Raw genomic sequence first — 13,897 nt, forward strand, 5'->3', positions numbered from 1 at the left:
CTATGTTACTTGTTGATAAGAATAAAAATGGCTATCACTTGGTGTTAAAATTAATAAATAAAAAACTAAACAACTCAAAACCGCAAGGTGCTGTTTTACATGTCACTTTTTTTATACTTCCAGCGTTTTCAGAAAGACCGTCATTGCCAAGTAAATCGGTTTCCGAGTTTGAGACTTGTGCTACTTTCACGGTATCATCTTTCTACCTACTGCATCTGTAGTCTTCCCGTGGTATTTTCTTGTGCCATGGCCTCCAACCTAGTAGGTATGCACCAAGAGCCATGCTTTCTGGCAATGTGGATAAGGCTTTGTTTCTCACAGACACCAATTTTCTTTCCATTCCCTTTGTGCTACCTCCAATTTGAGCATTACATCTTGAACCATCATCGTCATCATCAGTATTCATCAGCCTATAACAGTCTACTGTTGGACATAGTCTTCCCCCAATGAGCGATGGATGGTAACCTAAATTGAAGCTCCATATGATAGGATGGGGAAACACACTGATCGAAAATTAGAGCTATCTGGTTTGTCCGTAATAAATTAGTGGCTTGAGTGTGTCGTATTGTACAGTATAAACGTGAGTTTAATGCTGTAACGAGGAAACTTGTAAATCAAGCACAGTACCCATCGTGACCCATTTAATCGTATTAGTTATCCACGGTTTGGCAAAACGATCGAAACATCAGCGTTTGACCGTTTTTATGGTCTCAAACTACGGCTATACCGAATTAAGCGTGAAAACGTAACAAAAACACAAACTCGCATCCGCATTTATTATTTGAAATAGAATTGGTGAAGAGAAAGATAGATAACTGTATACTTATTTAAATATCTGGCAATCCCTGCAGTGCACAAATAAATTTTGCTTGTCAATCACGGTCACGGACCAAGACGCAGGTGGACCACAAAGCAGATAGAGAGTTGGACCGACAATTATAATCCGAGTTGAAAATGGCAACTTGTAGATTGTGGTATTATTCTAGAGAGTACTTTTGTGGATGTGGATGTTGATATATTCCATTTATTTTTTGATTTTACGAACTTTTATATAAGTAACAGTAGTAGATTAGAGCTAGTAAGCACTAGTTTAATAAACAGTTGCAAATCAAATCTTGCAAGTTCATTTTGACCCACTTACAGTAGTCGGATTGACTTGAAATTTGATACACTTTATTTAAGTTGGATAACAGTTGCAAGTACAATCAGCAAAAACTTGTTTTTAATGAAATGTTTACCATGGGCTTTTTACACAAAATATTTAATTCTATAATACAGGAACAACTGTGTAATGTGCGTCTTTGCACTTGCTATAAATGCGGATGGTTCACCGTAGAGCTTTTTCTGCTCGTTTTAACTTGAACTTTACTATCATTTTTATAAGGTTTAAACTTAAGATGTGACCAAGCGATAGTCATTGGTTTATCGACTATAACGTGGACTATAACGGACACAAAAGGCGGCTAAATGTTTTGCATGTAATCACAATCTTTGTTGCGAGCCCTTTGGGTTTACGACGGTATACGCTAACAGTATACAGATTTTTAACAGTTAGCGGTTGAGATGCTACGAAATTCGAAAATCGAAGTTCCTATCGTACCGTCCTTCTCACTCTTATTAATATTATACTGGGCTTTGTTGCGGCTGCCCCGTTTCTGCAGCGCGTCGGGAATGTTTGCGGATGCAGGCGTGGAGGATTTTTATGCAGTAATGCGCAAAAAGTCTACGTCTATTATCCAGCGTGTGCGGGGCAGTGGCAATAGGATCCTGCAGATGATTGCGGATAGGTTGGACTCCGCGGTCCTTGGACGCTTCATGGATCTCCATGTGAGGAGTGGGGATCGGTGAGGTGGTCAGGTACCTATTTGTTGTTCGGCACTTTTTTATATTAATTTTTCTACAATAACTAAGAACTAACATAGTATATAAGCTTTTTTTTGTAACTAACTAATAACTAACAACATGTGGAACCCGTTTTCCGAATTAAATGTTTTTTTTTTATAAGCGTCAGCGGGTCGGCAAGATCGAATTTTGCATTTCGTAGTAGGACCTGGACAGCTGAGGAGTGGAATGTCCTCCCTGAGTTTATGTTCCCTGATCTCTGATTCTACCAGTCTGAAGTCGGTGCCTCAGCACGAGCCAGTAGGAGTGGACCTATAGTCGTCTACCTCACCTAAATACTACTCGTATATATTGGGATTCAATCACTCCTGCTGGCTGGAGGCACCGACTTCAGACTGGTAGAAAAATATTTTCATGGTTTTTTGTAGTCGGTTCAATTTTTTGTATAATATTTTTTTCATGCTTTTTAGTGTAAATAAAATCCCATCAAAACATAAATGTGAAATGAGAGCCAAGTTCAATATTATGGTAAATGCCTTGATTGTTGACTTTAACGACAAAAGAAATTCAATGGCCAGTTCAATGGTGGTTTATAACAACATAAAATATCATTTCTTCTTATAAATTAGGATATTATATTGAAGCCTAAGGTCTGACTTGGCTAATTCTCATATACGAATTATTATGAAGTACCTACCAGCAAGCCAAATTTTCGGAAACATAAAATAAGAACTTAAGTACAGCTTTAAAACTTGCGAAGGCTATAATATAATTCGTATATGAAAACTAGCCAAGTCCGACCTTAGGCTTCAATATATTATCCTAAGTTATAAGAAGAATTAACATTTTAAGTTGTTATAAACCACCATTGAATTTGGCACTTTGGCACTTGGCACCCGTTTAGATCTCACTTCTTTTGTCGTTAAAGCCAACAATCAAGGCATATATCATAATATTGAACTTGGCTTTCATTTCACATTTATGTTTTGATGTCAACTGCTTGTCACCTTATACGAAAGATTGCTTTTTTTCCGATGCAGAGACGTTCATAAAATATTGAGGAGTTCTGGTGCTTCATCACCCGTTCCATTACACCATATGCATTACGACGAGCATAAATGCCTTAGCAACTGTGTTAAAGTAATTGAAATTCAACCCCTGAAGTACGTGTTATTAAGGAGCAGCTCCGGTGGTCAACTGTGGTCTTTATCATCAATTCCACTTCACCAAATGATGATTTCAAGAGCAAATGCACGAGTTACTACTAAACATATCCAAATTACCATAGCTGTCCCTACAACATTTGAAGAGTTCCCTCGATTTCATTAGGATCCAATCATCAGATCCTGATTTGGTGCTTATGGGACCTAATTGAAGGCATTCCTATATGAATGAAATAAAAAAATCAAAACGGTTCATAAATGACGGAGTTCTGAGGTAACAGACATAAAAAAAATACAACCGAATTGATAACCTCCTTTTTTTGAAGTCGGTTAAAAATAGAAAAACCAAAAAAGAAAAAGAAAAAATAACATGTGATCTAGAAACTGGTAAGTAACCCATTACCGAGAATTTTAGAGCTGATCACGATTTTGAATGGGTCGATTCTAGACCACTGGACTTGTTTTTTCTTTTAAGTACATATTTTTCAATCACTAAGCTGTATCAATTAATTGCGTTTAATTAATTTTGATCTTTTCATTGCTTCAAGTGGTAGCAGACCTGAGTATTCGATTATTAATTACAGCTTGATAACTTTTCGCGTTTCTGAGAAAAATAATCTTGACAGACAGGCAGACGGACGACATAAACATATAAAGGGTTTGTTTTTTCTTTAAAGGCATGGAACCCTAAACATTTATTAGAGTTAGTATTTATGTATTTATTAGTATACAATACAATACAATTACTCTTTATTGTACACCAAAAATAGTAAGCGATATAGAAAAACAGATACACAGAGAAAATTACAAGGTAAGCAATAGGCGGCCTTATCGCTTAAGAGCAATCTCTTCCAGATAGATAGTATAGATAGATAGTAGGATTTTAAGCTACGAATTCAAATTTCTAGTTCTTAAGAACAAATACCGCTGTTTGGCCTTAGCAACCCAATGTATGTTGGGGCAATCTCAGCTAGTTGGGCAAAGTTGGATGTGCCGGGTAACTGAGATAACAACTTGGTCGGCTTCGATAAACAAGGTGTCTGATTGGGTTGGACGCACGCTCCATTGTTGGCTGACAGTAGATCACTATTATAAAGAGGTAGTTACTATTATATTGAATCAGGCTTTACTTTGTGGAGATCCATATTAATGAACTATACTTACAGGGTGGCTCATTTAGATCGGTCAGTATGGGAAAGTCTGAAACTACCTATGACCTCTCACGCGAGGATCGTGGGTTCAAACCCCGGCTCCCACCTCTGAGTTTTTTTAAAGTCATGTGCGAAATTACATTTGAAATTTACCACGACATTTACGGTGAAGGAAAACATTTTGAGGTAATCTGAAAAAAATTGCAAAGCATTCAATGGAGAGTGTAAAGTTCCCGATCAGCACTAGGCCCGCGTGGGCTACGACCCAGGCCCTCTCATTCTGAGAGGAGGCCTGTGCCGAGCTGTGGGACGTATATGGGATGTGATGATGATGATTAATCCTTAAAAACTTCTGGAGAAAATTCTACTTTGCTAGTGACCTTCAAAAAATCTTTTAAAATCCGGCTAACAGTAAATTGTTTAGGTATAAACCTGTACAGGGCAACAAAAACTCAAGCCCTTTCAAACGCCAGGGTCAAATTCTCGACATAGTTCAACTTCGCCGGGCACGACTCCGTTTTCCTACTTTAATGAAATGGCTTTACTTCAATGTTTAGGGGTATCTTTTTAGTTGGCTATTGAAGTTTACTTTGTTCCCTTAAAAAATAACGTGAAATCCCATAGAACAGTATAGATAGCTCTGATAGCACAAGCAATAAGAAACGTTTGAAAATTTTAGCTTTATGCTTGTCTGTCTGTAGTGTTTGTGTCAGTGATGAATCTAATAATGACACCACACTGCGTACATTTTGCTTAGGAGAGGGTTTCTGCTAACACTGGATATTTGTAAGATACCTACAAATCTGTACGGAGCTGTCGGTGCGCGAGACCAACACGCACTTAGCTGGTTTTTAGGGTTCCGGAGCCAAAATGTTGTAAGATACCTACCTACAAATCTGTACGGAGCTGTCGGTGCGCGAGACCAACACGCACTTAGCTGGTTTTTAGGGTTCCGGAGCCAAAATGGCAAAAACGGAACCCTTATAGTTTCGTCACGTCTGTCTGTCTGTGTGTCTGTCCGTCCGCGGCTTTGCTCAGGGACTATCAATGCTAGAAAGCTGTAATTTTGCACGAATATGTTATGTATGTAAACTATGCCGACAAAATAGTACAATATTTTTTTTTTTTTAATGTTCCTCCCATAAACGTAAAGTGGGGGTGTTTTTTTTTTTCTCATCCAATCTTGTAGTGTGGGGTATCGTTAGATAGGTCTTTTAAAATCATTAGGGGGTTGCTAAAACGATTTTTCGATTCAGTGATATATTTGCAAAATATTCAACTTGAAAGTGCAAATTTTCATTAAAATCGAGCGTCCCCCCCCCCCCCTCTAAAATCTAAACCTAAGTGGGTGGAAAAATATGAAAAAATTCAAAATGGTAGTAAGTATATCAAAATATCAAGGAAAACTATGACGGCTAAATTTGCTTGAGAATTATTAATAGTTTAAGAGTAAATAGCAGCCTAAGGTATAAAATATACCTAAACTTGGAAGATTCCGTATGAAATACGAAATCCTTAGAAAAATATTACTTATTTTTTTCGTAATGGCTACGGAACCCTATTTTGGGCGTGTCCGACACGCTCTTGGCCAGTTTTTTTAGTTTTCTGCAGAGGCAAAGCCTCGGGCACAAGCTAGTCGCATCAATAATGTTTCAGTTACACAACACAAGTTGACGTGGGAAGCTACGTAATTGAATTCTAGGAATTAATAACATACTTTGGCCTATTGATGGACGGCATGGAGACTGCGTGGAAAAAGTACAGTCGAACAAACTTATCCATGTACCAGGGTGGAACCTTTGTGCTACTAATGTCATATTGAGATCCCTACAAGGAAAAAAACTCTTGTGCGAAAATTGAAATTGCACATCCTGCGAAGCAACCCACTGGGGCCGCTTACCTGACCTGACTCCAGCAGTGGGACGTATATAGGTTGGGATGATTATGACGGATAGGTTGGATGACAATGCAAGGAGGGTAAACCGAGGAGAGTTGTGACAGAGGAGAGCAGTGACAACGACGATTTATTTGGTAACCTCTTAACTGCTAGCAAGCTCTCAACAAGGCGCGTTTGCTATCTCGAGACTTGAACTAAATTACCTAACCAACAAAAAGTTGCAAAACCCCCGACTTTGTTACTTCAAAGTTCAATATCTCAAAAACGGCTGAACCGATTTTGATAAAACATGTCTTAGACCCATCGCTAGAAAACCTGCTTTTAATAAAAAAAAACACATTCAAATCGGTCCACCCGTTTAAGAGCTACGGTGCCACAGACAGACAGACAGACACACATAGCGGTCAAACTTATGACACCCCTCTTTTTGCGTCGGGGGTTAAAAACGCGCGCTATTGCGAGCTCGCTAGCAGTTAATAAAATCAAAAAAATCGACGTTGTCATTACTCTCCTCTGTCACAACTCTCCTCGGTCTCGATTTAAAATAAATTAGCCACTTGTTTAATATTTGTCAAATCGTCAATGACGAGTTTTACCGGAAAGTTTTTCTCTTTGACACTTGTTCATAAAGTTTTAAGCGACTTTTAACTCTGCCAAAAAGTTTTGCTGCCAACTCTTTCAACGCTAAGGTACAGGTGTAATGTTCTGATACTATTTTCAAACTCTTTTCTAAAATCTTTTAAAGGTACCGTTTCAGCTTAAAACGGAGGTTTTAAAAACTATATCAACTTAAGTAAAACTTGGAAATTTTAAACAACTATATCAGCTTAAGATTTAAAACTCTTAAAGAACCATGTCTGCTTAAAACTTGGAAGTTTTAAAGAACCATGTAAAATTAAAAACTTCGAGGTTTGAAGGACCGCATTACTTTAAAACTTGGAAGTCTTAAAGAACTAAAAGCTTGGAAGTTTTAAACAACTACATAAGTTTTAAACTGAGGTTTTGAAGGACTATATCAGCTTAAAACTTGGAAGTTTTAAAACTTGGACTTACCTTCCGCTTGAGTAGACGTCAGCGTTCTGGTGACAGGAGTCTCATGTCGAATCTGAGTTTGTGCGCCATCTCGAGTGCTGGCGGCGGCTTCCGACGCGGTACTGCCTGCGAGGAGCACGAGACTTGGACCTGGTGCGGTGGGCGGGGCCGACACGCCCACTCGCAACAAGTATTTGTCAGCATTGCTTTTTTTTTGTTTAAGGGACGGTGTAGGAGAGTTTTTTTAAAAGTGCGATTAAGCTTTTGATGACTTGTAATGTTTATTTCGGTCAAATCTTGAATCGAATTCGACACGCTTCACATTCTTCTAGTGATCGTTCGACGATTGAAAGGAGAAATCGACTAAGCGACATTTTTGTGGAAATTTTGAGACAGCTCAAACGACTGAGAAAAATTTACTGATTCCGAACATCACAACATCACTATCTTAAAAAAATGTCGCTTAGTCAATTTCTCCTTTCAACCGTCGGTATGGATTTGAAATTTGGTGATATGTAGTTTTTTAATGGCTCTGCACTTGTAAAAAAGTCAGACTGTTCTTTTTGCTTAAAGCTAAGCAGATTTTTTTAAACCTAAACTTACTTTAGTTTTTTTTTTGCAAACCAGTCAAAATAATGTTTGAGTTTCAAGCTCTACTTAGTTTTTGTTTGATTAAAGTATACACTTGATTCTCTCTTGAACTACAGTTAGTGAGATACGGTAACGCTTTGTCCAAAAAAAAAAAACAGTTTTTGCCCGTCTGTCTGTCTGTCTGTCAAGACCTTTTTTCTCGGGAACGCGTGGAGGTATCAAGCTGAAATTTATATCAAATACTGAGGTTTACTGTCCCTTGGAGCTGTGAAAAAATCATACTTCTAAGCCAACGCAATCAAAAGATGCAGCCGTTTATGCTGCAAATTTCTGCAAATATTCGAAACTCGCGAGGGAATCAAAACCTACAGGGTACTTCCCGTGAACTCAGAATCTTGAAATTTGGTATGAAGGTAGCTATTATAACACAACCAACTAGAAAAGTCTACAAATCTTGATTTTTTATGTCTGTCTGTAAATATCAGTGACCAATATAATCTGACCACACACTGCGTGCATTTTGCTTAAGAGTAGGGCTCTGCATACACTGGATGTATTAAATCACTCGGAAAAAGCGCGAAATATCTTCAAGACACGATTCCCGTTTACTTACATACCTATAAATGTGTACGGAACCCTCGGTGCGCAAGTCCGACTCGCACTTGCCCGTTTTTTTTTCATCATCCTGCACCCCGCGTTAAGCCGCGTCTACACGGCCCGCCCAGGCTGTGATCTCTACAGATTTGACCAATCTACGCCCATCGTTACAGGTTTCTCACTTGTTGGAGCTGGCAAACTATCGTTACTTAGCAGAATGCTGGGACGCTCAATTGTGAGAATTAGCCTAATGTCTGCGGCCTAGATCTTATAAATTAAAAGGTTAGTCAAGCGAGCAAGAAATTAATTAAGAAAAATCGACCATAAATAAATTCCTTTTGGAAAAGTACACTGAAAAGTAAAAAAACCTGCTTTTCTTTTCACTCTTAGAGATGGATTTTTTTATAAACTTGCAATGTTGGTAGGTATGTCATCATCATCCCAGCCTATATACGTCCCACTGCTGGGCACAGGCCTCCTCTCAGAACAAGAGGGCTTGGGCCATAGTTCCCACGCAGGCCCAGTGCGGATTGGGAACTTCACACGCACCATTGAATTGCTTCGCAGGTTTGTGCAGGTTTCCTCACGATGTTTTCCTTCACCGCAAAGCTCGTGGTAAATTTCAAATGTAATTCCGCACATGAATTTGGAAAAACTCAGAGGTGCGAGCCGGGGTTTGAACCCACGACCCTCTGTTTGAGAGTCAAACCACTAGGCCACCACGGCTTTTTTACTAGGCCACCACGGCTTTTTTACTAGGCCACCACGGCTTTTTTTAGGTAGTAGGTATGTACCAGTACTTATGTATGTAAGATTTCTTGAAATTTGCAAACCATTTTCTAACTACATCTACTGATTGGATAGGGTAATTAAGGTATCTTCTACATTAATTACTTAAGTAGTATCTGTAATAGGTATCTAGTTTATTAGATTTCTAACTTATTAAATGTTTATCTTTTATCTAAGTATATATATGTACTTATTTGAAATTTACTTTGTTTGTGAAATAAGATTTGTTCTGAAAAAAATATGTTCTGCCGAGTTTCTTGCGGTGCACTGATGGTTTATTCTTTGATGATAGTATACTCAAAAGCGTATACAGCCTTATAGGTTAAATCAGTGTTTTTCAATCTTTTTCACACGACCCCTTTAGTATGAAGAAATATTTCGCGACCCCCCTACCCGTTGCTTTTTTTTTCATGTATTTTATTTTTAAACCCCCGACGCAAAAAGAGGGGTGTTATAATAATAAATAATAATAATAAATTCATTTATTTCGGGCAACTTGGCCCATACAATAAATTCCTTACAGACTAACATACATATTTATAATCAATAATATTTAAAACTAATTAACTAACTAAGTTTGACCGCTACGCTATAAGTGTCTGTGTGTCTGTGGCACCGTAGCTCTTAAACAGGTGAACCGATTTGAATGCGGTTTTTTTTATTTGAAAACAGGGTTTTTAGCAATGGTTCTTAGACAAGTTTTATCAAAATCGGTTCAGCCGTTTTTGAGATATTGAGCTTTGAAGTGACAATGTCGGGAATTTTTGTGATATATATACTGGGCGGCAAAAAATCTGGCCCTCAAATGTAAGCAGTAATAGGGAATTTTGTATGTAGAGTAGGTGTGGGTCGTTACGTGATTTGAGTGAAACGAAACGAAACTGGTGACAAGAATCATGTCACTGGTGACAAGAATCATGTCACTGGTGACAAGAATCATGTCACTGGTTACTAAAACCGTTAAATGATTTAGTATTTTTTTTATGTTATATTAAAAACATTCTGAGAGCAGGCCTGTGCCCAGCAGTGGGACGTATATAGGCTGGGATGATGATGATGATGATGATAAAAAACATTACAATTTATACTTCGCCAAACTGCAAAACACTTTGTTGGCGAATACTGCACTCCTTATTTTAGTTATGTACCTCTTTAATTAGATCGTATTAAGTATTTCTAACCACGCTACACTACCACAAATTAATTAGCTAACCATTTAAAAATAAACGTAAGTGGTTTATATTTCCTTCATAAAAGTTATCCATCAAACACGCTTTCAATTTACGTACATTTTAATCGAAATTACAATAATTAAAAATTGTATAAGACGAAGTTTTAATTTTGAGTTTTTCTCTCTTCTTAAAACTGAACCTGGTTAATGTAATTATTGTAAATTCATTGATAAAATGACTGTAGGCCCTAAGATTAAAAAAAAGTAATTATGTTTTTTATAAGGCGTTGCAATATATTATATACCCTGCATGTTATTCTGCTCGACACTGCTTACATATTTTATTGTAACTTTTAAAGTCCACATTAGGTACATGACGGCTAGCTAAATTAAGGCCTGTAATGATTTGCTTGGGGTTAGAATGAGGGGGAGTGCTGGGCACCGGAAGTTACGTGGAACCGGCATATAACCTTGACCTTCATTTACATTCCTGTGACCTCGCGACCTGTGACAAACTACAGGTTAAGGGCGTATGCCAGAGAAGTGCGAAATCGGCAATTTGCAAAATGGTTTCGTATGTAGATATGACTGTACAACAAACAATTACTATTACTTACTACTATTCTACTACTACTTACTACTATTATGTCTTACCTATTTTGCTCTAAGGCAGGTTGGTGTAGGTTAGGTTACGACGACGAGCGAAGCGAGGAGGAGTGTTAGGTGGAACTATGACCTTACAGCGCGCGAGCCGAGCGAGCGAAGCGAGTGTGCCGCGGTAGCGGCCGTCAAAACACCAGAATCGACTCTTTTGTATAATACTATAGTTTTTTAAATTATATCTTACAAAACATTACACCTCTAATACTTATATCCAATATAGGTAAGGTACACTATATCCATTAAACGTTATATCAAAAATGTATTATACTATTTGAACATTAAACGCCATGAAATTATACTGACTGTTGTTATACCAAAAGTTTAGTATGACCCTTGAGTGATATATCCAATGAAATTATATTAAATGTTGTTATATCCAGTGAAAATATATCATAAGTTGTTATACCAATCATTACACACCCCAATAAATGATCTAAATTTAAGTTTCTTGAAAATGTTTCAAAATAAAAGTCACTTAAATTTGTGAGTACAATCGAACCTTTAATTTAAAGCCCCTGTATGTCTATGTGACATAATAAAATAACCAGTCTGATATTAGGGTAGCTGTCCAATTAGCATTGAGATAAGCGTCCACTGTATGCGGGTCTTATCTGGCAAGCCTTACATATGTTAGATATCCTACTATCCCACTAATATTATAAGTGCAAAAGTTTGAAAGTCTGTTTGTTTGTTACATTTTCACGTTTAAACCGCTGAACTGATTTAGATGAAATTCGGTATACTGACAGTTTGAGTCCTGGGATAGGCTACTTTTTTCCCGATATTCCTAAGGTATTGGAATAAAATCTCGGAATCTCATATTTCGAAAGTTACTTAGTTTTCGAGTTATGTAATTTTATACAATTATTTTTAGTGCAACGTCAATGAAAACCACAAAGAAGACCACTAAGAATTTTAATTAAACTACTGGATCTATGCAACGATTAATTATTTAAGGTGCGACCAAACGGCGACGGTACGGAATCGCAGTGACGCATCGTATGTAAAAAGCCGTGGTGGCCTAGTGGTTTGACCTATCGCCTCTCAAGCAGAGGGTCATGGGTTCAAACCCCGGCTCGCACCTCTGAGTTTTTCGAAATTCATGTGCGGAATTACATTTGAAATTTACCACGAGCTTTGCGGTGAAGGAAAACATCGTGAGGAAACCTGCACAAATCTGCGAAGCGATTCAATGGTGTGTGTGAAGTTCCCAATCCGCACTGGGCCCGCGTGGGAACTATGGCCCAAGCCCTCTTGTTCTGAGAGGAGGCCTGTGCCCAGCAGTCGGACGTATATAGGCTGGGATGATGATGATGATCGTATGTTTATTTCTGTTTCTATTTATGCGCACCGTTTTTTTTAATGCTTTCCACACCGCTGCTTAAAATACGCAAACGGTGCGGAATCGCAGTGACTTGCCGTAAACATCACAACTTTTGTTCGGCAAAGACCTGTACCACTACAATGAGTTTACAGTGACCGTACTCGATGGCGACGGCGTCAAATTATTTGTAGAGGCGCTGTGCTCTTAGTGTAAGTTTTCGGTTACAAAATACGTCTCGATCGCGTTCGCGTTAAAATCTCATTTTGTATGCAAACACGAACAGCGCCTAGCGGAACGTTTGCGATATTCGTGTTTCCATACAAATTGAGATTTTAACGCGAACGCGATCGAGACGTATTTTGTAACCGAAAACTTACACTAAGGGTACTGTACAATTCTCCATACAAATAATTTACGCCGTCGCTGTCGAGTACGGTCACTGTAAACTCATGGTAGTGGTACTGACGTTTACGGCACGTCACTGCGATTCTGTGCCGTCACCGTTTTTTAAGCAGCGGTTTGGTCGCACCTTTACTCGTGCAAAGCCGCGGGTATAACATAGTGTATAGTGTATTAAAATTAAAATTAAAATTATTTATTTTCAACTTTTGTTTTAAAAACTAGTGTTGAATCCTCCTTATAAGTGAATCACTTGTATTAGGAGGGATTCGCTCTTTCATACAAGTTGTTACAAAGTCAAAAATAATAGCTAATAACTAATAATAGTTCTTAAAGTAGTTTATGCGAAAGTTACAAAGCAGTTTAATAAAATAACCTACACAGTTTACATATTAAGTAACAAACAAAATTGTTTTACCTTACTACTTAAGGCAACAAATCTTAATAAATGAAAGCTTAAGAAAATCAAGAAACAATATGATCAAGAGTACAAATACTATTTCAAGCCATTAGTTGTTCTATATCAAAGTAACTTTTAGATTTTAGCCAAGTTGTAATTAGATTTTTACATTCTCTATAAGACAAGTTATACATTTTCGTTATCCTATTTATTTTATTATAAAGTAATGCAGATGCTATTTCAAATTGCTTTTTAGCAAAATTTGTTCTAGTTTTAGATATTTTTATTACATAATAGGGATTACGTTTTTTTAATATACTTTGATCTTGCTTTATATTTTTATGAATTTTCAAGATACAATTTGAAATATATAGCTGCCTAACTGTAAGAACATCAGAATCTCTATAAACGTCAGAAGTGCTATATCTTTTATGTTTACCCAATAGCACTTTTAGAATGGACCTTTGGGTAATGTATAGTAACTAATCTCTAATTACTTTTAATGGCTTAAGTGGCGTAATGTATACTATCAATTCTGTGAAAAGCTTTTAGCTTACCAACTTGATATAACAATGTTTATACTAATTTAAATATATACTAACAAGCTTTTGTCCGTGGCTTCGCCCGCGTGGAATTCGGTTATCGTGCGCCGTTCCCTCGGGAATTGTGCATTTTTCCGGGATAAAAAATAGCCTATGTCACTCTATGGCCCATAAACATCTCTTTGCCAAAAATCACGTCGATCTGTCGCTCCGTTTCGACGTGAAAGACGGACAAACATACACACTTTCGCTTTTATAATATTATGGATAAAGTCAAGCGGAAGAAAAATATGCGGTCAATATTCAACACTTAGGGGCTGTTTCACCATCCATTGA

General features: G+C 37.6%; 1 protein-coding gene across 1 annotated transcript in view; it reads right to left on the reverse strand.

Moving 5' to 3' along the window:
- Positions 1-7,194, reverse strand: part of SerT (Serotonin transporter) — a 45,860-nt gene extending 38,666 nt beyond the window's left edge. Inside the window, exon 1 of the mRNA XM_074100928.1 lies at positions 7,107-7,194. The gene's annotated coding sequence lies outside the window, so the exon portion shown is untranslated. The remainder of the gene's footprint in view (positions 1-7,106) is intronic.
- Between the last annotated feature and the right edge of the window lie 6,703 nt (positions 7,195-13,897).

This window comes from Choristoneura fumiferana, chromosome 17 (assembly GCF_025370935.1).
Source record: "Choristoneura fumiferana chromosome 17, NRCan_CFum_1, whole genome shotgun sequence".
Classification (NCBI taxonomy): Eukaryota; Metazoa; Arthropoda; class Insecta; order Lepidoptera; family Tortricidae; genus Choristoneura; species Choristoneura fumiferana.